The sequence below is a fragment of the Adiantum capillus-veneris genome, chromosome 4 (genome assembly GCF_014529385.1).
Source record: "Adiantum capillus-veneris isolate H3 chromosome 4, ASM1452938v2, whole genome shotgun sequence".
NCBI classification, from domain to species: domain Eukaryota; kingdom Viridiplantae; phylum Streptophyta; class Polypodiopsida; order Polypodiales; family Pteridaceae; genus Adiantum; species Adiantum capillus-veneris.
In genome coordinates, this window is record NC_140934.1 from 61,386,156 (window position 1) to 61,413,852 (window position 27,697).

The following is a 27,697-nucleotide window of genomic DNA, read 5'->3' on the forward strand; positions in this document are numbered from 1 at the left end:
GGCACATGAGTAAAGGGAAGTGCCATGCCCTGAGGACAGGATCAGTCCACAAAGGGGAGTAAGCCCAAAGCTTTGCGGAAATCTTCAAGCTTCTCACGAGACAATGCCTTTGTGAAAAGATCTGCAAGGTTGTCCTGTGTTGGCACATAAGCGAAGCTGATCTCTCCTGCTGAGAGCCTCTCCTTGACATAGTGGTAATGCACCTCAATGTGCTTTGTGCGAGAATGAAAAACTGGGTTCCTCGCAACTGCCAATGCGCTCTGACTGTCAGTGTAGATAGTGTTGGCAGTGTCCTATCCAACACCTAAATCAGCCATAAGGCGTCTGAGCCATACACACTTAACCGTAGCTGTGAAGACTGCCCTGTACTCAGCCTCACAACTCGAAGTGGCCACAGTAGGTTGCTTCTTGCTCAACCATGATATACATGAACTGCCAAGCATGAAACAAAAACCACTTGTGGACACTCGCGTGTGAAAACAACCAGCCCAATCTGAGTCCGAAAAAGCATGTATGTCTGGAGGCAATGATCCCCCCTTGGGATAAACAAGCCAAGATGTAAAGTGCCACTAAGGTAGCAGAAAATCCTCTTGACAGCCTGCCAACGCTTAGACCCTGGGCTATGCATAAATCTGCTGACCTGTGAGACTGCAAACTGAATATCCGGCCTCGTGTTGCATACATAAATGAGGTAGCCAACAGCAGTTTGGTAAAGAGTGACATCAACAGGATCGCCAACATCATGTAGACTCAACTTCAAACGTGTTTCTATGGGAGTGGCAATAGGTTTGCAATTTTCAAGTCCAAACTTACATAGCAATGTCTCTATGTAACTTTTCTGACACAAGGCAATACCACCATCACACTGCTTAAACTGTATACCCAAGTAATGATGCAACAGCCCCAAATCTTTCATCTTGAAAGTAGCATTCAAATCAGCCTTAAATTCAGAAATATGTCTCTCATTTGGTCCTATGATCAGCAAATCATCAACATAAAGAACCACAATGAGAAGTACATCACCCTCACGCTTTACATACAATGTGCTTTTTGTTGGACTGTTACAAAAGCCTCGTTTAACCAAATGAGTGTCAGCTTTCTTATACCAAGCATGAGGAGATTGCTTCAACCCATACAAAGCCTTCTTACATCTGCACACTTTGTCCTCTTTTCCTTTTATGACAAAACCGCGAGGCTGCGTTACATAAACTTCCTCAAATATGTCACCATTCAAGAAAGCAGTAACAATGTCTGATTGATGTACATCCCAACCAAAATGAGCTACCAATGCACATAGAAAACACACAGTAGTCATACGACAAGTGGGAGCAAAAGTCTCTTCATAATCTATGCCTTTTTGCTATGCATAACCCTTCGCAACAAGTCGAGCTTTATGGCGATCAATCTCACCATCCGGCTTGCGTTTCAACTTGTAAACCCACTTCGTACCAATGGCCTTTTTGCCAGGAGGCAAATCACATAAAGTCCATGTGTCATTTTCTATAAGTACATCATATTCTGATTGCATGGCAGCCATCCAATTTTCTGAATTTGTGCTTCATCAAAAGACAGAGGCTCCTCAACATCATGTAAGCTAGACACAGCCAAAGCATAACAATCTGATGCATAAGATGCATGGCTAGAGCCTGAACGAGTACGACTAGACAAAGGTGCATCCAATTTACTGTCACGCAAAGTGTGCACGAGCCATTTTGGCATACCTCTAGCCTGCTCATTTTCAGCCCTTTCCTCATCAAGTACATCATGTACATCTGCATCAGTAATAGGCTGATCTAAAACATTTTCAGAAACCCCCATAGGCTATACATTTGCCTCATTGGAACTTACATTCGTATTTCCACCACTGAAAAGAGGCAATAAAGTGTCATAAATGTCCTGTGAGCTTACATTACTGTCTCTAGTACATGACAACAAGGGCTGAACAGAATCTTCCACAAACACTACATCTTGTGAAACCAGAATACGTTTTGTTTGCGGATGATACAACGTGTAACCTTTGCTTTCAGCACTATAACCAACAAAAATACATTTGACAGCCTTATCATCCAATTTTCTGCGCTGCACTTGTGGCACCAAAGCATATGCCAAACAGCCAAAAACACGAATGTGCTCAATAGAAGGCTTTCTATCATGCCATGCTTCATATGGAGTAATAGACTGCAAAGCTTTTGTAGGACACCTGCTAAGTACATAAGTGGCACACATGATGGCCTCAAGCCAAAAAGAATGCGGCAAAGCTTGACTTTTGACCATACATCGTGCCATTTCCGTCAGTGACATGTTTTTCCTCTCAGCAACACCATTTTGCTGAGGTGTATAAGGCACTGTACATTGGTGTTTTATCCCACGACTAGCCAGAAATGCATTAAATTCATGAGACATATACTCCCCCCCTCGATCGGAACGGAGGGTGCCCATAGTACATTTCGAGACATTTTTAGCCATAGCCAGAAATTGTTTGAAGCACACAAAAACTTCGGACTTCTCTTTAAGCGGAAATACCCATGCATGCCTGGAGTAATCATCAATGAAAGTCACGAAGTACAGGTAATTTCCCAAGGACGGAGTTTGCATGGGCCCACAAGCTGCAACCTGCATGTGGCCCGAATTGAACCATCCTTTGGAAACTTGGAACGTTGCATCTTACCCAAAATACAGCCTTCACAAACATGTTTTACAGGTGCTTCAAGAGGCGGCAAAGACGCAACCATATCAAATTTCTGCAAAGGCAGCAAACTGGCAAAATTCAAATGACCAAAACGTGCATGCCAAAGTTTTGCATCTCAAATAGCCCTTGAATCTGCAACAGCATTTGCAAAATTTTGTCCACACTTGTCATACAAAGTGAGCTTATACATTCCACTACACAAAAGGCTAGATGCAACAATTTCATCACCAAAACTGAGATCATGAACTGTACATCTATCATCCACAAATTTGACTACAAGTCCAAGTCTAGCAAGTGCGGATACAGACAAGAGATTCTTCTTGATCCCAGGTACATAAAGTGCATCAACAAGTGTGAAGGAACTGCCATTAGCAGCAGTGAGCACAATCTTTCCAACTCCCTGAACTGGATAAGAGGCGTTGTTGGCACAAGTGACTGAATTCCCAAGAGGGACAGATTCGAGAGAGGTAAACAATTCACGATGTGAGGTAATGTGCTTTGTAGCACCACACGCGAAATACCACACATGTGGATCTGCAGCAGCTGACAAGCATGCATCATGGATAGCAGGATTGTAAGTGCACTTTGTGCTAAAAGCCCATTCTGCATCAACATTAGCATTACAGTCTCCTTTCACAGAAGACTCAACAATGGCTGCATTTGTAGTGGAACCAGCATTTGCAGTGGAACCACCCTCTTTCTTCTTAGCCTCTTTTGCCTTCAACTTAGGACACTGCTTGATCAAGTGATCATTAGCTTTACAATAATGGCAACATATCTTCTTTTTGCCCTTATCACCAGAATTGCCAGACGAAGTGTTGCCAGCAGAAACATTAGGAACAATATTTTTGCCACTCGCAGCAGAACCATAAGAAGTGGTTGCATTGCTGTTACCACCCTTTCTTTGAGAAGCAATAAAAGCCTGTTCAACTGCACGCTGCCTAGTCCTATTTTTTCCGGAAAGTGACTCTTGCAACAGCAATGTGCATAATGCATCAAACTTGACAACTTCAGGATTTCCTTGGGTCATAAGTCTCCAAGTACTAGCAAAAGTCTGGTAAGAATATGGGAAGGCATCAAGAACAGTCTGCATAAGGGAACTCTCTGAAATGACTTCACCTGCAGAAATAAGCTTCTCATTGATATCCTTGACACTAGCAAGGGAAGTGTCCATGTCATCTTCCTCATGCATAATCTTTGACTCCAGCTCTTTACGCAGCAAAGCAATTTTAGCCTCATTGCGACTTGCATAAAGACCTGCTAGAATATCCCAAGCCTGTTTTGCAGATTTTGCAGAACGGATGTGAGGAACAATGGTGCACACAGACAACACAATCAATGCATGAGCCTGCGCATCCTTAACATCCCAACGAGCTTGTTCTGTCGTAGGCAAAACAACTCTAACAGCTGCAATCCTTGCAGCAAGACCTGCAACATCCTCAACATCGCCTACATCCTCAGAACCAGGACGTACATCAATGCCTTGCACAATGTTCCAGACACCCTTTGACACAAGAACATGTTGCATCATATAAGCGCACATAGGGTAGTTGTCCCCATCCAACCTGTCCTCAGCAGCAAACATCTTGAACACATCTGTGTTGTTGTTGTCAGCCATGGTAAATGCTGCACCTGATTTGAAAACTGCCCAAAAATAGGAGAAACGGAGCAGGAACAACCTGTGCTATATAGCACAAACCGTAGAAGACTATAAGGCACCTGTTATGCAGAAAACGACACTGACAGAAATTCTGCACAAAATGACGAAATAGCCTATGCAGTACTGCCTGTAGTGGAAACAGAGGGCGAAATGAGCCCAAATCAAAATTATGAGCAGACCAAGCTCTTCGAGCTCCCCCAAAATATTTTTCGACTTGCGAACGCTTGCCAAACCTCACTGAAATCGGAGAAAGTGAGCAGGCGTGTGCTGGAGCAGCTGGCGACTAAGCCCGGGAGGACGTGACCTGCTCTGATACCAATTGTTGGAATTAGGGTTGCAGAGAAACACACACAGCTTGGAGAAGACGAAGGAAGCTCAAGGCACACAATAGAGAGTGTGTTACTTAGTGTGCAATGGAAAGATAGATAGCCGTAGAGTGATGGGCATATATACAATGCACGAGGGAAAAAACCTCCTAAAGAGGGAAAAAATGCCCCGGCGGTCCTAGTGTGTTCACACACATCACTACCACATGTATATGGTAACAGGTGTGAGTACATGGAAGCAGGAGGCCTATCATCTAATAACACATATCAATCGGAGAGTCCCTCAACTTTATTGTAAAAGTTTCCCTCAACATAAAAAAGGAGTTCTTCTTTTTTTGATTGTGCCACACATCCTTCTGAGTCGTGGTGGATAGCCTCTTCTCCGTGAAACACCTCAGTATATAAACATCAAAATCTTCCTCCTCAATGTTGACTGCAAAGGTATCTCCAACCGTGAGGCATCACCCAAATCATTGTGATGACAGCATACATAGGTGCATCAATCTCCTCGTCACTTGAAACATCTTCATCTATGTCAAGCCTCTGTTGGTATTATCCTCAAGTACTGTCATGCTTCTATGTGAGCTTTGTTTGCACATCTTCTCCATTGACCATGCACACAAGCATGACAGAAGCAGGACAGATTTCTACACCTCAGTGCAGTTGTATCTGTTGAAGAGAAACCATTCACACAATGCATTGAACATGATGCACTGATTTTATTGCAATCCCATTCTATATCTCTCAACACATCACCCACCTTGATTTTGTAAAAGACCCTATCGACCTTGTTCGAAGATGTCCAAAAATATTTCCTGTTGTTCATTAGGGTGAGGTAATTGACCATTGTTGCTGCATTATACAGGGGTGTGTCCATCCACCTTCATTTGCTCATGGGTTAATGCCTGCTTTATGATTGCGGAAGCACCATCGTGTTCACATTTTCCATGACCTGACCCAAAATAGTTGTGCAACATCATCTCAAGCCCAGTAAGCTGAGAAAACCTTGCAACAAAGAAGAAAGGCTGCCGTCCTGCTTTGAATTGTGATGTTGCACCATCAGACCATACACAGTGTCACTTTAAACAAAAACCGAGGTCCTTCAACCACTTGTCATTCAAAAGAAAGCAGTGTTGAATGAACAATGTGTCATGCACATTGTCATCGGATATATACAAATGGAGAATTTTTATGATGTCGCCCATTGTCGAGCACACATAGCAGATGTGGACCAAAATGTTCACCTGACTAGAATACCAGCGCATGGATTGGATCTCATTTTGAATTTTAAAACAATGGTTTGATGACCACTTTCAATCACCTTCAAGTGGTTTGAAATCTTCCAAGTGCTTACATAGGTTCTCACCTGAGCACTTGGCATATTTCAAACCACCCGAAACACTTAAAACCACCTAAATTGATTGAAAAGGATCATCAAACCACTTTAAATCATCTTCAAGTGGTTTGAAATCTTCAAGGTTCTCACCCAAGCACTTAGAATATTTCAAACCACCTGAATCACTCAAAACCAACCTAAAACTATTGAAAGTGGTCATTAAGTGGTTTGTTTTTCACTTTCAATCACCTTCAGGTGGTTTGAAAACTTCCAAGTGCTTAAATAGGTGCTCACCTAAGCACTTGGCGGATTGCAAGTGGTTTTTCAAATACTTTGAAGTGGTGACAAACTCTTTTAGCACTTTGCAAAGTACAAGCTTCCACACTAAGGGGGTTGAAAGCAGTATTTAAAGTACTTTAAATTACTATCAATACTTTAACTTCTTTGCAAAGTAATTGAAGGGGGATTCAAACACTTTTTGATTGTTTTCTCAGTTCTCAGAGGTTTTTTACAGTTTGACAGTGGTTCTGACAGCTTGAAAGTGGTGAACAGTGGTCACTATACTACTTGACAATGGTTTTTTACAGTTTGATTGTAGTTGTGACAGCTTGACAGTGGTGAACATTGGTCAATATACTACTTGGAAGTGGTTGATAATACCTAAGGTTGATCCAACAAATGTGATGGATGCATAAGAACAACCTTTCTACCGATACGCCTTTGGCATATGTCCTTCTTGTTCGGAGAGACTCGGGTCTTTGCTGTCCAAAAAATAAACACAACCTCCTTAATGTCCTCTGTGATGTCTGTAGAACGATGAGCTTGCCTTTGACATGCTAAGATTGGAAAAGGACTATTCGCATCCTCTAAATGGAGTCGTGCATTTGCAAAACCTATGTTTCTTCTGTGTGTATGCCCAATGACTTTGCAAGTGCTCTATCTGTAAAGGGATGTGCATCTACTTTGTCCCTCAAATTAGTGCATGCCATCATTGTTGCCCTCTTGAAAAGCATTTCTGTGGCTGAGTGCAGGACCTTGACTTTTGACAAGGTGTCGTGAATGTTGGAAAGAACTGCTCTCTTTCCAACAGAAGGTTCTTTCCAACAGAAAGAACTGCCTGGGCTCTCTGTTTGGTCTTGTTGATGCCTGGGCTCTTCATGATGTATGTTCTACAGAAGGTTGCAAAATACTGGTTGTTGGAGTAACTATTCAAAAATATCTCCTTGGAGTTTGGTTGTTAATCCTTGTGTCTGCTCTTGCCAGCACCTTGACATGGCACAAAGAATCTTCCTTTTCTTCTTCTCATCGAGCTGGACATACTTCCGCTTGTCATCACAAAAAGTATGCTATCTTTGCCTCTCTCTTTGTTCCCTTTTCTTTGTCGCCCAGTAATCGCGTAAGCAGCCTGTGGGTTGCTTGGAAAACTCTGCTCGACTGTGTACTAGTGGGCACGGAGCCGGATCAAGAAAACCTAAAGGAAAAAAGCTCAATGCATGAACATACATCATGAAGAGCCCAGGCATCAACAAGACCAAACATGTCACAGACACTCACACACACCTAATTGGCGAGAAGGCTCCATCTTGAGAGAGAGAGAGAGAGAGAGAGAGAGAGAGAGAGAGAGAGAGAGAGAACTAAGCACACGCAGCAGAGAACCACACACAGAGGAAAGAAAGGGAATGTGTTGCAAAATCACAGCACAAAGAAGGAGAGAAAGGCGCTCTTCTCTATGCAAAAACCACGTGCAGAGAATACCCTAAATCTGTATACTTTGTGCCATGCAAATAAGGAGACAAAGGGGGTGCTCGTACGTCCAACACAGCCAAGAACTACAGGGGGGCGGTAAAAAACGCATTACCCTCTTTTTAAAAAAATTCTCCCCATCTTCATTACTCATCATTGAGTTTCCTCCCCCGAAAAAAAATGTAGACTCAAAAGTTTCCCAAAACTACTTTAAAAAGGAGTGTCCAAGATAGCCCTTTTTGGACCACCTATACATGCTTTCACCCATTTAGCGATGTGCGAACCACCCTAGAAGTGGTCAAAAGTGAAATGTGGGCATGTGGAAATTAAGTTTGGGTGGAGAACTGAGCCAAAGACGGTACAAAGGTCTAGATGGAGCAATCTATAGCTTGATGCTTAGTGTTTTGAAAGAAGATGCCGCCAAGTTGGCAAGTACAGAAGCTGAAACTTCTCAGCTAGAGCTTGACATGACAGAGCCGATTGAAATACCAGCAGTCATGGCATATTTCTCAGATTGTGGATAAAAAGGTGGACATTTTTCTGAAGATTTTTTGAAAAATCCAGACAACAGGGACATATCAACCAACAAGAAAGACACAGAGAAAATTGGAAATGCTAATCTCGATGTAAGTGCATTTAACTCGTCACTTTTAATGCAATCAGATGATTCTGCATTACCATTAGAAGCACAATTCAAAAAACTGCAAGTTCAAAATGAGCATAAAGATGCACAAACACCTAAAAAGCTTAAAATTGATTCTTTGAACAACAAATTCTTGCACGAATTTGGTCAAGGTGTCGAGATATCACAAAATGTTGAAAAGACTGTTAGGTTTGCAAATGATTCTGCATTCACTGCCACAAGTGTGCAATCATTCACAAGTCTAAGGGACACATCCAACAGGATGATGTTAGCATTGTATGGTACACATAATTCATATACACACTATGTAGACCAAAAAGGGAAACTGTACAAAAAGGATCAACCAGTGTTTGAACGACCCACATACCAGCTCATAGAAGTGCGTCCAGTGATAGATAAAAAAGGATGGTTCATTTCAGAGGAAAGAATCTATTATAGCACATCCTCTCTAGAGCTGAAGGATATTACCCGGGTGAACCCAAATCTGTTCAGAGCCAAACTCTCCTCCATCGAAAATCAAGGTTCGATGTTGTAACCAAACGAGCATATACTTTGACCAAAAAAGTTGTAGATATAGACGAGAGTCTAGCATCTATGATGCATTTGGTCCTGAAACCACAGAAGCTCATATCATAGGAGACCCATGGGATAGAAAATATCACGGCAAAGATAATGTTATCTACAGCTTGACTTGGGGAATAATTTGTCATGTTTCAAGAAGATACATAGGAAACTACGCAGAAGATTTACAGATGCCCAATGTCAACAGTGCTACCAAAGTGTGCCTTTAGAGTCCCAAAAGGTGAGACGAAATCAAAGCCAAAAAATTTTGAACTCTTACACTGAAGCAGGCTATAGTGATGACTCTAGGAAGGGGGAGTTGTAAATTCATCAAGCTCAACTTATGTACCAGGAAATGCTTCTAGACAACAAACCTCTTCAAAGCAAAAACCATTGAAATATCATGTGGTTGTTGGAAGTTTCCAATTAACCCAGATCCCATCAGAATTTGCAGACAAATGCTTATATGAAGATCATCAAGGACAGAAGTTTCAATTGATCTCCACAAGTCAAAGTCAAAAATCGACAAATCCAATAGTGTTCAAACAGTTACATGTGATCAAGCTCACATATGCATATCAAGATGCACATGGTAACAAATATGAGCAAGATCATGACCTTGTACAAACCCCTATGGATGGTCGGACTGAAGTCAAACGGATTGAAGTCAAAGACTATCTAAAGATGATGCAAAGCCTCAAGCTACCAGAACAGGTGACAATAAAGTCAAAGTCAATGGGAGCTAAAGTCCAAAAGGCTACACAAAGGTCACCACCAAAATCTCCTCCGAAGAGATAGATTTTGCAAAAAAGTACAGTATCACAATCAAAAAAGTGGATCTAATAAGATCAAGAGTTACCCATATGCAGGAGGACAATGCTCAACAAATGCAAAAAAGTGCAGTATCACAATCATACGAGTCAACATTGATTGAAGCAGGTGATCAAAGCAAAGAAAATGGATATAAAGTTCAACCAAAGGATGTTGCCACAGCAAAAGAAGTCAATTCAGACACAATCCTGAGACGATCAAGTGCAACATTGTTGGTGAAAACAAAGAAAAGCTTCCAAGAGAAGTGAAACTATATTTTCAGCTAGACAAGAACCTCATGTCTTTTCTCAGTTGGAAAAGATGTGGCCAACCACAACTGGAAGATGCTCCTGAATTTGTGAGCATATCAGGAAACAAACGAAAAAAATGCTGGGAAATCATCTCCACCACCATTGAAGTAAGTTCACAGATCATCATAGCTCAATTTCATGTGATCACAACAAAAGATATGCCAGATGATATCATCATGGGAATGCCAATGGCTTAGAGGATGTTGAGGCAAGCTTTTCCATGCATGGGAATCCGCCCATATATTTTTTCCCTTTTACCAAAATATTTTCCATTATATAAGTTACTTTTGATTTTTTCTTCCTTTTTCACAAACGTTTCAACCTTTATTAAATAAATAAGACTTATGCTAATCAATCACGATGTAGCATAAATAAGTAAGCTTTCTTTGTTGATCTCTCTTTTGACCTTAAATATTAAATATATATAAATTACATTATATATTTTAGTATTTTCTAATATATTTTTCATGTATGTATATTATTCCACCCTACCAAATATTTTATTCACTAGTTTTCATTTTCAAACCTCAACCCCACTTTCAAATTTCAATAATACCTCCATCTAGATGATTGCCAATCTTTTCAAAACTCTAGGTCATGTTTTCATACACATGAAGGAGCTTACACTTGAAGGCAAGAGAGAAGTCCACTCAAAGGGGACCACCAAAAGACTTTTGCATCCACAAATAATACATTATTTGGCTGAATTTTTTTAAGTAAAGAAGAACCCCGAATCTGAAGGAGCGTTCAACATGAAAGATGTAGCTCGTGATCTCAACTTTTAGCTCAAAATTTTTCAGAATTTTTGGAGTTATGAACGCGGAGCTATGATTTTTGTAGTGGACCCCAGTTTTCTCATGTAATGGTGACACAGGCCATCCCTAGTTTTCTTCCCTCTAGAATGGCTATGGTTCTACAAGTCTTCAAGCATGATTACAAGAGACAAGGCTCTTTTAATGAGGTCTTGGCAAGTCTAGAGTGATTCTATCACCATTTTTGGAGGATCCATCCTCATCAACAAATATCCACCTTCGACAACCTCTCTTATAATTTTCTTACCTCTCTCTTCCCTCCCTAATAAGATTATGTCTAGCCAAAGCTAGACTATTGTAAATATTTCCTATCCTCTACATCCTACCCACATTCTCTCTTCTTCTCTCTCTATTGACTCTGGTATTTTAAATAATGAGGAGACAAGATGGGAGCCACAGTCACATGCACCCCATTTTCCTAGTCACCAGAGTGGGACACTCACTTCAATTAGAAATATTGCTAAATCCTCTCCTCCTTCCCTATATAAGGAGGCCATGAGGGCTCACCATGACAAAAAAAACACACACAACATCACCAAAGAATACACTATGCATTGTGTGTGCCTAGTGCACACACACACACCCACACCCACACCATCACCATCACCGCAATCACCATGCTCGTCTTGAGCATGACCTCTAAACCCTTGGGCTATGGAAGATGAAGGGAAGCTAAATGAAGGATGATGTCCATAACCTTCGTGCGAGTCTTTGCCATCAACTCCCACCTATCTGCCATGTGCTCTACCACTCTCTCCCTTCTCATTCCCCTACCCTATGCTCCCCATTTCATCGCCTTATTCTCTAAATAAAGCTTGAGGTTTTGTGAGTATGTTTTCCTACAATGTTTTGCCCATGTGAGGTGTGCGGAATTGCCACCTAGTCTTGTGTTTGGAGTGAGCTTATGAATGTGTGAAGCGTGTGCGGATTCGCCATCCTTATGTGGTGCCTAAGTACTAAGCCGCAATACCCCCTCCCTCACTCTCTCTCTCTCTCTCTCTCTCTCACTTGATCTCATTTCCCTTCCTCTTCATCATTACTCCCAAGCATCCATCTCTCTTGGATGAAAAATTTGTTATGGTGGTGTGTTGTTTGCGTCCTAACCGTTGAAGCTAGGTGGTGCCCCCTGTTTGCTTTACCATGACAGGCTCGAGGCGCGCCATTCGGTCCTTGATGTTTTAGAGGCCGTCGGGGTTCGGGGTTCGCTTTTCTCCCTTCATTTGGTGCCCCCACTGAGGAACTTTTCATGAAACCCTTCAGTTTACAAGACTGAAACCCCTAAACTATTGTGAATGGATGAATGGCTAGCAGGATTTGCTAATTGGACGACAGAAGAAGAAGAGCTCCAAGCACAACTAGACGAACTCCACATCTCCATCGAAGCTCGAGTGCTAGGCCTAACAGTAATCGATTTGCTGTGGGAGAGTCAACCAACACGCCAAACCCAGTGGATATACATAGGCCAAGTGCCAAGAAGAAGAAGGAGAAGGTCGAAACCATGTCCGCAACCTACAACCAACCCACAACAATAAAATGGAAGGAGCTCTACACAATAGAGAATCAACACTATTCTACTTTGAGAATCGGGTAACTTAAGCCACCGAGGTAATTATCACAGTCAGTTTTCAAGTCGCACCTGATGCTGCAGCACAGATAACGGAATCATTGGCTCACACTTTCACTAGAGAAACTAGGGATCTACTGAGTTTGTTTCAGGAAAGAACACCACCCTCTCCCACAAGCTTGGACAGTGACTAAGCACCTCTAAGCTTCACATGAATCAGTACAACCTACCTCAAGACAGATCACACATACCAACACGTGTACGCTCAATCAAGGTAATACTGGATTTGAAGGCTCACTACCAGCACGTCATTGACACCATGCCGGGTGGGGAGCGGTTTTTGGAGGTTCTGGCATCAGATCAACCATTTGTCTTACCTTTGGTACAAGGCAATGTACCGTTTGAAGTTTTAATCTATGTCCTAGTATAAGAGGGTATACACGCCTTCTTGTAAAGAAGAATTTTTTTTTTGCAAGCTAAGCAGTGTGTCTTTCTAGCTCTCTCTCAGTAATCATGGCAAGTGTAGCATTTCCAACATTTAAAGGAAAGAAGGGGGAGGATTTGGTAACAGACTTCCTAGATGACTTTGAAGTAGCATGTGTAGTGAGCAACAAAGATACGGATGAATCCCGGGTTAGAATCTTTAAGCATCTCATGAAGCTAGAAGCTAGATCATGGTACAATGCACTTCCACAAGCAACCAAGGATGACTGGGAACCCTTAAAAACCGCTTTTAAGAAGCGCTTTGGGGGAGGTACCACTTCAGAAAAGTTGTGGGACAAGTTGAGAGACTTGAAGAAGGAGGGTCTTTTCGAATATGCCACCTATGAGTCCAAATTTATGGATTTGTGGGAACGGTGGGTTGAGTCACTCGCAAGGGGGGAAGCTGCACCCAATTTCCTAAAAAAAGATCGGTTCATGCATGGCTTATGGACGCTTCTCAAGGAGAAGGTGAAAGGTAGATTCCTGGCTACGTACGAGTTAGCCGTTGAGATTGCTCGCCTTAAGGACAAGAAGCTGTGAATGATAGCCAAAGAAACCGAGTCAATAGAAGCAGGAACATCGCGTCGACCAGCAACTATGACAACCACCATTCCACCACCACCACCGGCTCTTGGGGTAAGAGATCACCAACAAGATATGTTGGCCCATATTACTGACCAACTGCAGAGTTTGTCTGTCCACTTAATACAGCAAGGGAGGAGTCAAGAAAGAGATCAAGACCCTGGAAGAGCACGACGACAAAACAGAGAGTATCACTGCTACAACTGCGGAGAAGACGGTCACGGTATGTACTACTGTCCCAAACCACGACAAAACTATAATAGAGGAGGTAGGAGGAACCAATTGTCACCCCCTAGAGAAAGAGCACCCCCACCCCGAGCACCAGCCCCACCAACACAAATTCTACGTCCGCCACAATCACCACTTACAATCATCCTACGCCCACCATCAATTGGTACCCGCACACCAAGTATCATTGGTCTTGCAGAAGAGGTCAAGATGAAGGTAACCGAAGAAGGATCAAGCGAGAAGTTTATTCAAAGAACTAAAGCAGTGGAACAAGAGGTTAAAAAATCAAAAGATGCTACCCAGGTGGGGGAGGTAAGTCAAGAAAATTGTGTTACAAATATGAGTACATCTTTAACCTTGAATGAAATAGGCACCAAAGCGATCAATCCACAGCATTGGGCAGTAAGGGTAAGCAAAGGGGAGGGCTTTGAAAACGGAAGCCTGTGCACCAGCATGGACCCAGGACAATGTAGCAAGCTAAAGGAATCTTGCATCAAGGAAGTTTCACTTGAGGACCATAACGAAGAGGTAAGTATGACTGAAGGTTTGGAGTTGGATATTGCTCCAAAGACTTGGCAGCCGAGCAAGACTTTATTGTGTAGTGTTATAGACTTAGAGATGGGTAATTCCTCTAGTCTACTAAAGGGTGTTATAAACTTGGAGATGGGTAATGTCTCCAGTATATGTGAGGATGTTCATAGTAAGTTTGATGATCAATATGTTGCCAACCTTTTAAGGATGTTCCAAACTCCTCCACAACACAGCATTGTGTTTGCATGGGATGCATCAGACCTATGGCTATGGCTAGCTGCTATAACATATAGAGAGAAGATCAGCATGGAGATAAGAGCAAAGGAGCCATGGATAGACAAAAACCTGATAGAATGCAAGAATGAAGACCTCCTTCGCAATTTGGTACAATTTTTTACAAATAGTGCATCCTCTCTTTGGAGATAGGTAAGTGGATTACGCTTGTATTTAAGCCACAAGGTAGGTGGCTTGCTATTAGCATCAGTAAAGGAAGTTGACATGTTTCAGCACACCCAAAAGAAGCATGATATGCTTGCAGTTTTTTCCAATCATGGCAGTAAGCAGGATTCTGAAAACAACTGGAGCTCACCACACCAACAAGGTGGCCATATATGGTGGATTCTTGGCACACTCTTGGGAATCATAATTTTCAGTTCTGTCTTTGCAGGGGCCAAGATGCTCATTTCCCCTCTCGCTACTCATGGTTACAAATTTGGTCCAATTTGGCATGCAAATTTTATTGTTCGGACACTGCAGACAATGATCCTATTTTTCACTTGGGATCCAGGAGGACATTGGCACAAAGTTCTGCAAGCCATGGGCTTCCCCTTTATTCAACCGACACTATTCCAAGGAACAAGCTATCACCCGGACCTGTTACAGATTCATGAATATCCCAGAAATCTCACCAATGGCCAAATGGAATGGCTAGTTCAGAAGGCAACTCGATATCGGATCCTACAGCTAAGCGGAAGAAAAAAAAGAGCTAGAGACATGAATGCCTCTAGCCTTAGGGGGAGGGCTAATGAGGCAAGCTTTTCCATGCATGGGAACCCCCCCATATATTTTTGCCCTTTTACCAAAATATTTCCCATTATATAAGTTACTTTTGATTTTTTCTTCCTTTTTCACAAACGTTTCAGCCTTTATTAAATAAATAAGACTTATGCTAATCAATCACGATGTAGCATAAATAAGTAAGCTTTCTTTGTTGATCTCTCTTTTGACCTTAAATATTAAATATATATAAATTACATTATATATTTTAGTATTTTCTAATATATTTTTCATGTATGTATATTATTCCACCCTACCAAATATTTTATTCACTAGTTTTCATTTTCAAACCTCAACCCCACTTTCAAATTTCAATAATACCTCCATCTAGATGATTGCCAATCTTTTCAAAACTCTAGGTCATGTTTTCATACACATGAAGGAGCTTACACTTGAAGGCAAGAGAGAAGTCCACTCAAAGGGGACCACCAAAAGACTTTTGCATCCACAAATAATACATTATTTGGCTGAATTTTTTTAAGTAAAGAAGAACCCCGAATCTGAAGGAGCGTTCAACATGAAAGATGTAGCTCGTGATCTCAACTTTTAGCTCAAAATTTTTCAGAATTTTTGGAGTTATGAACGCGGAGCTATGATTTTTGTAGTGGACCCCAGTTTTCTCATGTAATGGTGACACAGGCCATCCCTAGTTTTCTTCCCTCTAGAATGGCTATGGTTCTACAAGTCTTCAAGCATGATTACAAGAGACAAGGCTCTTTTAATGAGGTCTTGGCAAGTCTAGAGTGATTCTATCACCATTTTTGGAGGATCCATCCTCATCAACAAATATCCACCTTCGACAACCTCTCTTATAATTTTCTTACCTCTCTCTTCCCTCCCTAATAAGATTATGTCTAGCCAAAGCTAGACTATTGTAAATATTTCCTATCCTCTACATCCTACCCACATTCTCTCTTCTTCTCTCTCTATTGACTCTGGTATTTTAAATAATGACACCTGGTCATCAACGTCAGATTTTTGTGCTTCTTTTGCGCTTCTTGGCATTTAGAGCTTTGACATCGGTGTTTGACTTCCTTCCTCCACACAGGTAAAGAGCAATAGCGAGAGAGAGCAACAACATAGATTCAAATTTTGATTTCCTAGTGAGATTCTATGTGGTGGTGGAGGACGGCATCAGAATCTTCTTTTTGGCTTCAACATAGTGAGATCAAAAGAGAGCAGTCCAGCTCTCCTTTGGTGTAGCCTTGCCATCGATCTACCTTCCTCTGACATAGCCTCACCATCGTCTCTTCTCCAACACTAATTCAAAGTGGTTTTGCTCCGACAAACTTTCTCCAACATCCTGACCTTGACATAGTAGGGGACGGATTGAGAGAGACCAGCTTTATCTCTCCTCTAGCCCACCTCTAGAGTGACTAGACTTTGATGTAGTTTCCTCAGTGACCCCTCTTGACATCGACTTGATTTCCTCCTTTGACACACACATTGACAACACCTATGGCTACGATGGACCATTCTAGAGTAGATTTCTTGGCAAGCACCCCCTACTCTCGGACGACAGCAGGTACATCATGATCCTCATAGGGATTTGTGAGATAGATAACGAGTTATTTATTTGAGCACAAAGCTCAGAAGTTATGTATGCCAATATGTGGTTACAGGTGGTTGATCACAGCCTTTTATGTGTTTGATTTTGGCGAATGTCCTTTCCAATTCATGCGGTAGTGTATTGACTACTTGCTTATGCGTTTTTTGGTTAACAAACATTCTGATTGAGATATTTTATTTGGAAATTTTGAGTGGACTATGAGGCACACTTGGTAGTGCTTATGTATGATACTATGGGTTAATTTAGAGAGTATTTATAGCATGGTTTTGTGTAGTTCCTGCTATGTATGCATATGCAGATATAGAGTGAGCTAGCTACAACTTGCAGGTGGTAGGTTCATAGGTTTACAAGATGATTTTGGACAGGTAGAGTTGTTCATAGATTCGCTCATTCAAGAGTGAGCTAGGTTGCCATACTTTTTCATAGTTTATGCATACCATATGTGGATTGTCTACTAAGACACTGAGTATATGTATATGGTCTATGCGGTTTTGGTGAGATTTTTGAGATTTTTCTCGAATTTTAGGGGAAACTTTATCCATTTTTTCCTAGAATCTCACTATATTTTCTACGTATTTGTAGCTTACTCTCCGATGCTTTAGTGGTCAAGATTTACTCCCACTTTGATATGATTGAGTTTTGACTCAATCATACTCCCACTTTGATATGATTGAGTTTTGACTCTCACTTGGATAGATTTTGTCAGTTTCGGACACAGATAAGTTTTCTTGTACCCACTCTCGTAGGAGTGAGATTTGTGTATGCTTGGAGTGGCTACAAGTTACATGTAGTCACAATTTGTGTATGCTCAGAGTAGCTACAGGTTTCAGGTAGAAAAAAGTTTTGGTTCTATAGGTTATAAGTATAGTTTATACGTAGTTTTCAAATTTTGCAAACAGATTTGTGGGATGCATATTGAGCATGGTGTTTGCTCTTTATTTACGCATATTGTTATGCATTTTTTTATTTTTTGAGAGTTGTTAATACCTTGATTGGACACTACTATTATACATTGCTTTTGGTAAAGCAACATTGCGCATCTCTGAGCATCGGATTGATGTAGTGGTCAAGTGATCTCCCACTTTGTTTCCATTTTGGCATAGTTTATGATCAAGATTTTTCTCAGTTTACAAGGGAGACTGTATCAAATTTTAAAACTCATTTTTAAAACTCATTTGTAAAGGTTCACATTTGAATTAAGAAACACGTGTATACTGAGAGCACTACACTACATATGATCTACAGATTGCTCAACTCAGAAAGGTGAGGTCAGCCCATAAATCTAGGAAAAGGAAAAAAACTTAGGGATTTTTGCTTGGCATTCAAGGCATCTGCTAAAATTAAAAGATGTCAAAACCTTCCAGGGTTCCATCTCTCTTGCTATGCCAGTGTATGTGTGCATGCGTGCATGTGTGTGTGTGTGTGTGTGTGTGTGTGTACACTCCTTGTATTGCTACTCAAGGCATGCTTAGGCTCACCAAAAAGATCTCTCCAAGCTCCCTCCCTCCCTCTCTCTCTCTCTCTCTCTCTCTAAATTTTTCTTACACCTACACGGTAGATAAACAATCATGACATGGAAACGAAGAGCTTGAAACCACACCAAAACCAAGAAACTAGGGATATCCTAAAATTAGGATCATCAAATTGGGGATATCCTCAAGTTTCTACTATCCAAATCAAATTTTTTGTGGAAATCAACTGTAAATGACCTTATCTATAAGTGGTATGAACCTTGAATCAAAATCATGCCAACCATGGATTGCGATTCATGTAACTTGGAGTGATTTCTAGCCAAAACGATAACCACTATATAGAGCTAGTAGGGAGAAATCGACCTAGGGGTTTTATGTTGAAATATGCAAGTTCACATCATCTCTACGACATGTGTGAACAAGGTCTAAGGATAAAGGCATGATGGTGACTAGTGCAAAGCGCAACACGAACCCCGACGGCCTCGAAAACGCCGGGAGCCGATGCACGCCGCAAGCCGGTCACAGTGAAGCGAACAGGGGGGGGCACTACCTAGCTTTGAGCGGCTAGGACACAGGCAACGATGATTTGAAATATCACGGGATCTCCACAAACATGGAGAGGAGAGAGAGAGAGAGAGAGAGAGAGAGAGAGAGAGAGAGAGAGAGAGAGAGAGAGAGAGAGAGGAAAAATGACATGTGATGAAAACCCTCAGGGGTGTGAGGGAGAATTATTTTCTTGCAATATTTACAGCAACCTTATTTCTGACGAGGTGGCAAATCATGGTGATAGAGAGATAGAGGGAGAGATAGTGAGCCTACTTGGTGCGTTCTATAAAGATGACTCACCGACACGAGAACCTTGCTAAGATGAGTGTGCGTGCATCGACCATTGGAGTCAAGATGTAGACATAGCTTCTTCACATAGTGCAAATTCCCAAAGAAAATCGCTACGCTAAGTCCCCTCTCTTGTGATGCAAATGTTGCCAATTCCTCCGACCAAAATACTACCAAGTGCTGACCTCTGATGAACTTGCCCCCCCCCCCCCCCCCCCGATAGTGACCTGTTGGTGCCTTTTTATAGGTGCTGGCTGCTTTAGATTAGGGTAAGCTGATTGGATTAGGGTAATCTAATTAGGGGAGACAAAGCAAGGCGGTGGGCCTTGGGTGTTTGACCCTTGCTTTGTCTTGGAAAATATTATAAGGAAAACCTCTAGGTGGGCCTTCGTGACCATCACCTAGAGAGATGAGAACTTACAAAATTGGGATTTTTTACAAGATTTGGTTTGAAACTAGAAAAATGATGATAACCTACGGATTTTACTGAAGAGGGCGTCGTGGATGCAATGCTGGTGAACAACGGCACCGTTGGTGAGTCGGTGTAGCGTATTTGTCACTCTCGGGATCGGCCGGGGAATGCCTTCAGCACCTGTGCTTATTTTGGTGTTGGTGACGTGCAATTTACCGCCTCCTTTCCTTTTGTCGATGTCGTCGATGTCCTTTGGTTTTTTTTTTTGGTGTGTGCGTATACGCGTGCGTGTGTATGTGTATATGTGTATGTGTGCGTATACGTGTGCGTGTGTATGTGTATATGTGTATGTGTGCATATACACGTGCATGTGTATGTGTATATGTGCATGTGTAGGCGTGAGTGCTATGTAGGTGAGTGTATGTATGGCAAGGTGTGCGTGGGAACGGGGAGGGGGGGTAATAAGTTAAAGAATATATATATATATATTTATATTTATATTTATATTACGTTTTTTTCTTTACGTGATGCCTGCCCACAAAGATGGCAGCGTGTGAGTGAGGGGGGATGGTGTGTGTGTGTGGGTGCGCATACAACAAGGGTGTGTGTGTATGTGATAGAGAGAGAGAGAGAGTGTCCCCATTTCCTGTGGTTGCATGCCTCTGACGAGCTGAGAGAGAGAGAGAGAGAGAGAGAGAGAGAGAGAGAGAGAGAGAGAGAGAGAGAGAGAGAGAGAGAGAGAGAGAGAGTATGAGCTAGCTGCCTGCAGGCGCCTAGGGAGAGATGGGAGGGGGGGGAGAGTGTGTGTGTGAGGGGGAGAATGTAAGAGTGGCATGTGTGTGGATAAGATGGGGGGGGGGGGGGGGGGGGTATATTGTTTCACTGCGCGCCTTCACGCTGCTCGTCATAGGGCGAGAGAGTGGTGCCGGGGCGAGGTGGCGAGGGAGGGAGAAGGTGAGGGTGGATAAGAGAGAGAGCGGGCCCTGGTGCTGGTGGCCGGCGGCCTTTGGCCTCGAGCAAAGAGAGCACGAGAGAGAGTCTGAGGGAGCGCGAGACTTGGGTGGCCTGTGGACGATAGATAGCGAGAAAGGGGGGGTTGTGAGAGTGGTCAACGGAATGGGAAGGGGGGGGAATGTGGTCGGGGAGAGAGAGAGAGAGAGAGAGAGAGAGAGAGAGAGAGAGAGAGAGAGAGAGAGAGAGAGAGAGAGAGAGAGAGAGAGAGAGAGAGAGAGAGAGAGAGAGAGTGGGGGACTGGATAAGAGGAAGAGGTTATGTGGAGGGGGGTGAATTGAGAGAGAGAGAGAGAGAGAGAGAGAGAGAGAGAGAGAGAGAGAGTGTTATCCTATTTCATGCCCGTGGGGCCGCTCACTTAGAGAGAGAGAGAGAGTGAGAGAGCTAACTGAGGGAGGGGAAGATAGGGGAGGATAGGGCGGTGGGCCGCCGGTGGGAAGAAAACGAGAGGGGAGGGATAGGGAGGAGAGTGAAGCCGAGGGGGTGTGGGTGAGAGGGAAGAAGGAGGGGTGATGGTATGGCGGCCCATTGGGCTGGGATATGGACGAGCGAAGAGAGAGAGAGAGAGAGAGAGAGAGAGAGAGAGAGAGAGAGAGAGAGAGAGAGAGAGAGAGAGAGAGAGAGAGAGAGAGTTTGTGAATAATGAAAGAGAGAGAGAGAGTTTGTGAATAATGAAAGAGAGAGAGAGAGAGAGTTTACAAAATTTGGCGGCCCGCTAGGGAATAGTGGAAATGTTTTTTTTATGTGCCCAGTGGGCCAGGTGATGCAGCGGCATGGTAAATGAGGGAGAGTGTGTGGCGGAACCAAGCAGCAGGAGAGAGAGGGCTCTATCTTCTGGAAATAATGGAGAGATGTGGCCAAATTGGTGGCGCCCCGCCAATGGTCAAGCCTAGGGGTGGTGAATGTTAAAAGATTTTTTTTTTTGTTTTTGTTTTTCCTTGGTAATATGCTCTCCCCTCTTTGGGGTTTTGTTCTCACGGTCGTGGTTTCGAAAACCGGCCGTCATTAGCCCTCCCATCTGGCTAGAGGCATTCATGCTTCTAGCCCTACCTCTGATTCTTTAGTCGTGGAGTTGGAGGGTTCTCCCTCTTCTGGAATATCTAGCATGAACTCTGGATCAAACCTAAGGAATACCTTTTTAGCCTCCATCCATTGACCCTAGTCTTGTGAATTCTCCCATCTGCTTCCATCAGCTTATAGCTGCCGTTGTCATAGAACCTTTTGACAATGAATGGTCCTTCCCATCAGGGTTGAAATTTCTTGTCCTTCCTGGTGTCAAACCTATTGTTGTATCTCAATACTAACATGCCTTTTTCCAGGCCCTTTTCCTTAAGCCCTTGATTGAAGGTGAGCCGGCGTCGCTCTGCCTGTGCTGCATAGTGATTGATTGCATCTTCCCTATCTAGTTGGAGCCTTTCCAGATCCAGGATGTGGTTGCGGAGATTTACAATTGGGCGTTGTAATTGGCTAGCCATGACTCGTAAGCTGGCTATCTGTACCTCAATGGGTAGAATTGCCTCCTTTCCATAAACTAGATGGAAAGGGGTGAAACCTCATGATGTTCGGAACGTCATTCACTAGGCCCATAGAGCGGCCATGAGATGTTTATCCCAGTCTCCTATGTGGTTATTCACCTGCTTTGTGATGATTTTGCAGATCATTCCATTTACCTTTTTACTAGGCCATTACACTGTGGATAGTATGGTGTGGAATGTCGGCGTGTAATGCCTAACTTTTTCATCAGTTCTCCCACCAGATCGCCTCTGAAACCTGGTCCCCTATTAGATATTATCTCAAGAGGTGTGCCAAAACGGCAACAGATGGGCTCAAATATGAACTTTGCTACCTCTTGGGCTGTAATGCGGGTGGTGGCTGCTGCTTCCGCCCATCGGGTCATGTAGTCTACACCAACTAGAATGTATAGTTTACCTGATTGGGCCCTTGGTAGAGGACCGATTGCATCTATTCCCCATTTCTCAAATGGACCGTATGCGCTGATAGGAGTCTGTGGTTCATAGGTTAGTGTGCGATCATTGGCCACTTGACAGGCCTTGCATGTTTTACACCAATGATGCACATCCCTGTTCAGACTAGGCCAAGAGTATCCTGCCTGTAGAATCTTCCTACTGGTGATATCTAAAGCAAAATGACCACCGCAGACACCATCATGGCAACTTGAAATTACCTCTGTGATCTCACTGGAGGTTGGTACTTGCCTGAGAATCTGATCCTTGCCTTTACAATACAATTGTTCGCTTACAAGGCGGTATCTTGTAGCCTTCCTTACTAGCCACTGTTTCTAGTCCCTAGTGTACCCTTGCGGACATTCTCCTGTGTCTAGAAAGCTGATAATATTAGGCATAGCATCACTACCTTGAAAGAGGTGTAGTTTTAGTTTGATTGCTCCTATGGGAACGTCTTGTATTCTTTCCTTGGCTAGAGCATCTGCCTCTTGATTTTTTGTCTTGGGGACATGAAATAATTGCACTGCTTCAAACTTTCTTAAAAGATCCTTAACTTGGCGTAGTTGACCAAGTAAAACCTGATTTTTACAGATCCAAGTGATGTTTATCTACTTTATGAAAAGCAAAGCATCGCCAAACACATTTAGGCACTGAATCCCTTGCAAAATACACAGTTTTAACCCAAGAATTAAACCTACATACTTTGCTTCATTGTTGGAGTGGGAGTGTAATAGCTGCCCGATGGAGAATACCCTTTCCTATTGCTCATTGAAAATGACGATGCCAACTGCAGACTGGTCCACTGTTCTCTTGTATGCTCTGTCAAAGAAAAGAGAGTGAGCTCTTTCTAGTTTAGGACTTTCTACCATTGGTGTCTCTTCTTTTGCTTCCGTGTTGACCTTCAGCTTCTTCTCATAGTGGAAATGAGTAAGAATACCCACTAAACTGGCCCTGGTGGAGTTTTCTACTTGCATGGTGTAGTCAAATCTTGTTATCTAACCAACCATTTAGAGATCCTAGATGAGACATCCATGTGTCGCATTACATACGGAAAAACCTCCTCCATTGTCAGAATCACAAAGGGTCTAGGCAGTAGATAGGAGTGGAACTTTGTGGTAGCAAACATAATTTAGTGCGAGCACCATGTGTTCTACTGCGGTGAATCCCTTTTCTGATGGGGTCATGACACGACTAGAGAAGTAGATAGGACGCATGAAAGAAGTTTGGGGGTCCTTTTGCATTAGTACAGCTCTGAGTGTATCACTTCGTACACTCGGGTTCACATAAAATGGCTCGTCCCATCTGGGGGTGAAATAGTGGGAAGCGTAGCTAGGATTTGCTTCACTTCGGTAAATTGTTGCTCATTTTCTTCACTCCATGAGAAGACATCCCTCTGGGTGACTTGTTGTAGAGGGAGAACCACTTGAGATAGTAAGTGAATGAACTTGCTTAAGTATCTTACCTTCGGAAGGAAAGAAACCAACTGCTTAGCGGTGGTGGGTGATGACAAAGATACCAGAGCTTGAATCTTGCTAGGGTCAGCCTCAATCCCTTTTGCTGAAATTACATGGCCAAGGAGAGTGACTCTGCTTTCACCAATGTGACACTTATCCACGTTGAGTTGGCCACCCAAGGTTTGCAGCTTGGTCAGGCCATCATAGACTTTGCTCAAATAGAGGGAGAGTGAACTATAGATGAAAAAATCATCTATAAAGACTCCTATTGACGTTCCAAAGTAATGTTGGAAGACAAAAGTTACATAGCGCTGGAATGTGGCCGGAGCGTTGGTGAGGCCAAAATTCATCACTTTGTAAGCAAAGCATCCCCAAGGTGTTATGAAGGTTGTCTTTTTCTGGTCTTCTTCCGCAATGCTAATCTGAAAGTATCCTGAGCAGACATCACATACTGTGTAGCACTCATGACCTGCCACTTCATTTTGAGAATTTCATCTTGGAATGGGAGGGGAAAGTGATCCCTCTTTGTGGCTGCATTGAGAGGTTTATAGTCCACACAGACTCTCCACTTGCCATTCTTCTTTGGTGTGACTACTACTGGAGAGACCCATTCTGAGTCTTCGACGGGGTAGATGAAACCTGCCTGTAGCAAATTCCTCACTTCTTTGAGTAGTGCCTCTTGTTGGATTACCCCAAGTCTTCTGAGCTTTTGCACTACGAGTTTACTTCCTTCTTTGATTTTTATGCAGTGTTGTACTACTGTGATTCCTATGATCTTATCATAACCATCAATGAACAATGTAGTGAAGTTACCTAGCATGGAGACATATTTCTTCCTCTTTGCATCGGTTAACTCATTGAAGAGCATCCGATGTAACTTACTTGTATCCTCAAAGGATTGCGTACCTAATGGTCCTTCTTGGTTTATCGGTGGTGCTTCAGATTGTGTCAATCTTTTTGGGTCTTTTAGGATGACCCCCATCACTTCGATGCTACTATCACTTTCTTCAGTTGTTGTTGTCTCTTTTCCTGAGGTGGATGAATAGTCATTGGTGGAATCATCTTCTGAAGCCTCCAAGATCATGTTATGTTGCTTCCCAATCCTCATGCCGTAGAATATGGACTTCCCTTTAGTGTCCTTCATTTGAATCATTTCGGTACTCCAGTCTTGCTTAGCTTCCATAGCCATGAGCCAGGGTCTCCCAAGAATGATAGGGTAGCCCTCCCCTTTGTGTGGCATGAAAAAAATGTCTACCTCCACTTCTGTATTGAATTCCTTTAGTTTGACCGCATTCACAATGCCTACACATTTCACTCGTTTGTTATTTTCCATTTTGTCTCGGCAGGGTGCCGGCCTACTCACCTCTAGGCCTAGATGGTGCATCATTTTTTCACTCATGACGCATATTTGTGCGCCACCATCTATGTAGACATTTGAGATTCGTTGCCGCTTGATGTGGGCATCCATAGTTGTTCAGATGTAGTCGAGATCCCTCCCAGAGATAGCCCCAGCTATCCTTGGTCTTGATTTTCTTATACTTACCATCTTCATCCATTGCCTCCTCATCCTTGGTTCAAGATGGAGTAATTGGGGCCAAGTTATCTTTGGGCCCTGCATCAACACATCATATGGTTTAGCATACTCACCTAGTGAAAAATCCACGATGTCTATCTTCCGTTGCGGCTTAGATGCCTTCTTGCTAGACTCGCCTTTCCCTTTCATTTTCTCTTCTTTTTGAGAGGCTTCTTCATGCCTGGCACGCTTCACCCCCATGGCATCCACTTCTTCTAATTTTGCTTTCCCTTTGTGCTTATCTCGAACTGGTTATTCTACCTTTGCCCTTCCTTTAGCTTCCACGCTAATAACACTTACTGCTTGGTTTACAGCAGGTGGTAGGGGAAGTGGTGGAATAAGAGGTTGTGGTGGTGGTTGTTGTACAGGTGGTCGAAGGATTTGGACCGGTGGAATCGAACCTGGTTGCCTGGGTAGTGGTGGTCTTTCCCTTTGGCAGAGAGATCTGATTTTGTCTCCCTCCTCTATTGAAATTTTGCCTTCTTGGATGTGGGCAGTAGTACATGCCATGGCCGTCTTCCCCGCAATTATAACAATGGTACTCTTGGTTTTGCCTTCGTTTTCCTCTTCCTTGTTCTGGATTTTTGACAGGTGCATGCCCTTGCTACACCAGATGCACGGATAAACTCTCGCGTTGGGTAGTGATGTGACTCAGCAGGTCTTGCTGCTCTTCTGATGCATCTTGTGGTTGGGCTCTATGAACGGCTGTTTAAGTCACTGGGGTTAGTCAGACTGAGCTCGATTCCTCTGACTCGTTGACTCTTGCTTGCATGCGCAACTTCTTGTCTTTAAGGCAGGCTACTTCCACTGCCAACTCATATCTTGCAGGAAACTTTTCCTTCACCTTCTCTTTAAGCGGCAACCACAGGCCAGCAATGAAACGGTCCTTCTTTAGGAAATTAGGTGCTCCTTCACCTTCCTCCAGTGAGGCAACCCATCTCTCCCACAAATCCACAAACTTGGACTCGTAGGTGGCATACTCTAGTAGACTTCCCTGCTTTAATTTCGTCAATAGCTGCCATAGATTTTCTGAGGTTGTGCCTTCACCAAACCTCTTCACAAAGGCAGCACGTAATACATCCCATGCACTTTTGGTAGCTTGGGGAAAAGCATTGTACCAAGACTTGGCCTCTACTTTCATCAATAGAGGAAAAATTCGTAGCTGTGAGGTGTCGTCATCCTTGTTGGAAACCACACAAGCGATGTCGAAATCATCCAAAAAGTCGGTGGTGACATCTTCTCCCTTCTTTTCACTGAACGTGGGGAAAGAAATACTTGCCATGGTAGTGACTCAGGAAATTACAAACTTAAAAAAAATAAATTAATGACAGTAGCGGCTCATAGTGGCTTTTTACAGGGTTGGGTGGATAGATTAAAACATGATACAGATAGAAACATTGAAGGAGTGGTGGTAATTCAATATGGGGAGAATGATAGGGTTTGGGGAGCTAAGGATTTCTCCTAGCACCACAGCGCCGAACAAATACACAATTTTCTGTTGGTAGAAGATTTTCCTATTGATAGCCGTTTTTCGGCTCTCCGTAATTGCCATAGTGAGTTAACCCACCTTACCAAAATCATCCAAACACTGTGGTTATCCCTACCATTTCACTGTATATAGGCGTGTATGAGTTAGGGGACTTTTCCTATATCTTCTTAAAAATCCTTAATTAGCTAGTCACTCGGCTAGTTGAGCCAAAAAAATTAAAAAAAAGTATATTATGGCCCATTTGTGTATAAATATTTCATTGTATATAGCGCCTAAATAAAAGGATTTTTCATAATTATTTTTGTATTTATTTGAATATTTCTACCTATGGTGTGTTATTTATGTTATGTACATTGACTCAACATTACCATATTTTTTCTTACCATTTTGTGTACTCTTTATTCCATATAAAAATAATTTCATGCAAGCTTCTCTTATTTTTGGTGTAACTCCATCCTAACAAAAATCCAAAAAAACTAGTTCTATTTATGTGTATATTTTTTCACTATTGTGATTTTTTCCTTCCTACATCTATTCTCTATTACTCTCATAAATTAGACCACCAAAAATATTCATCTTTTTA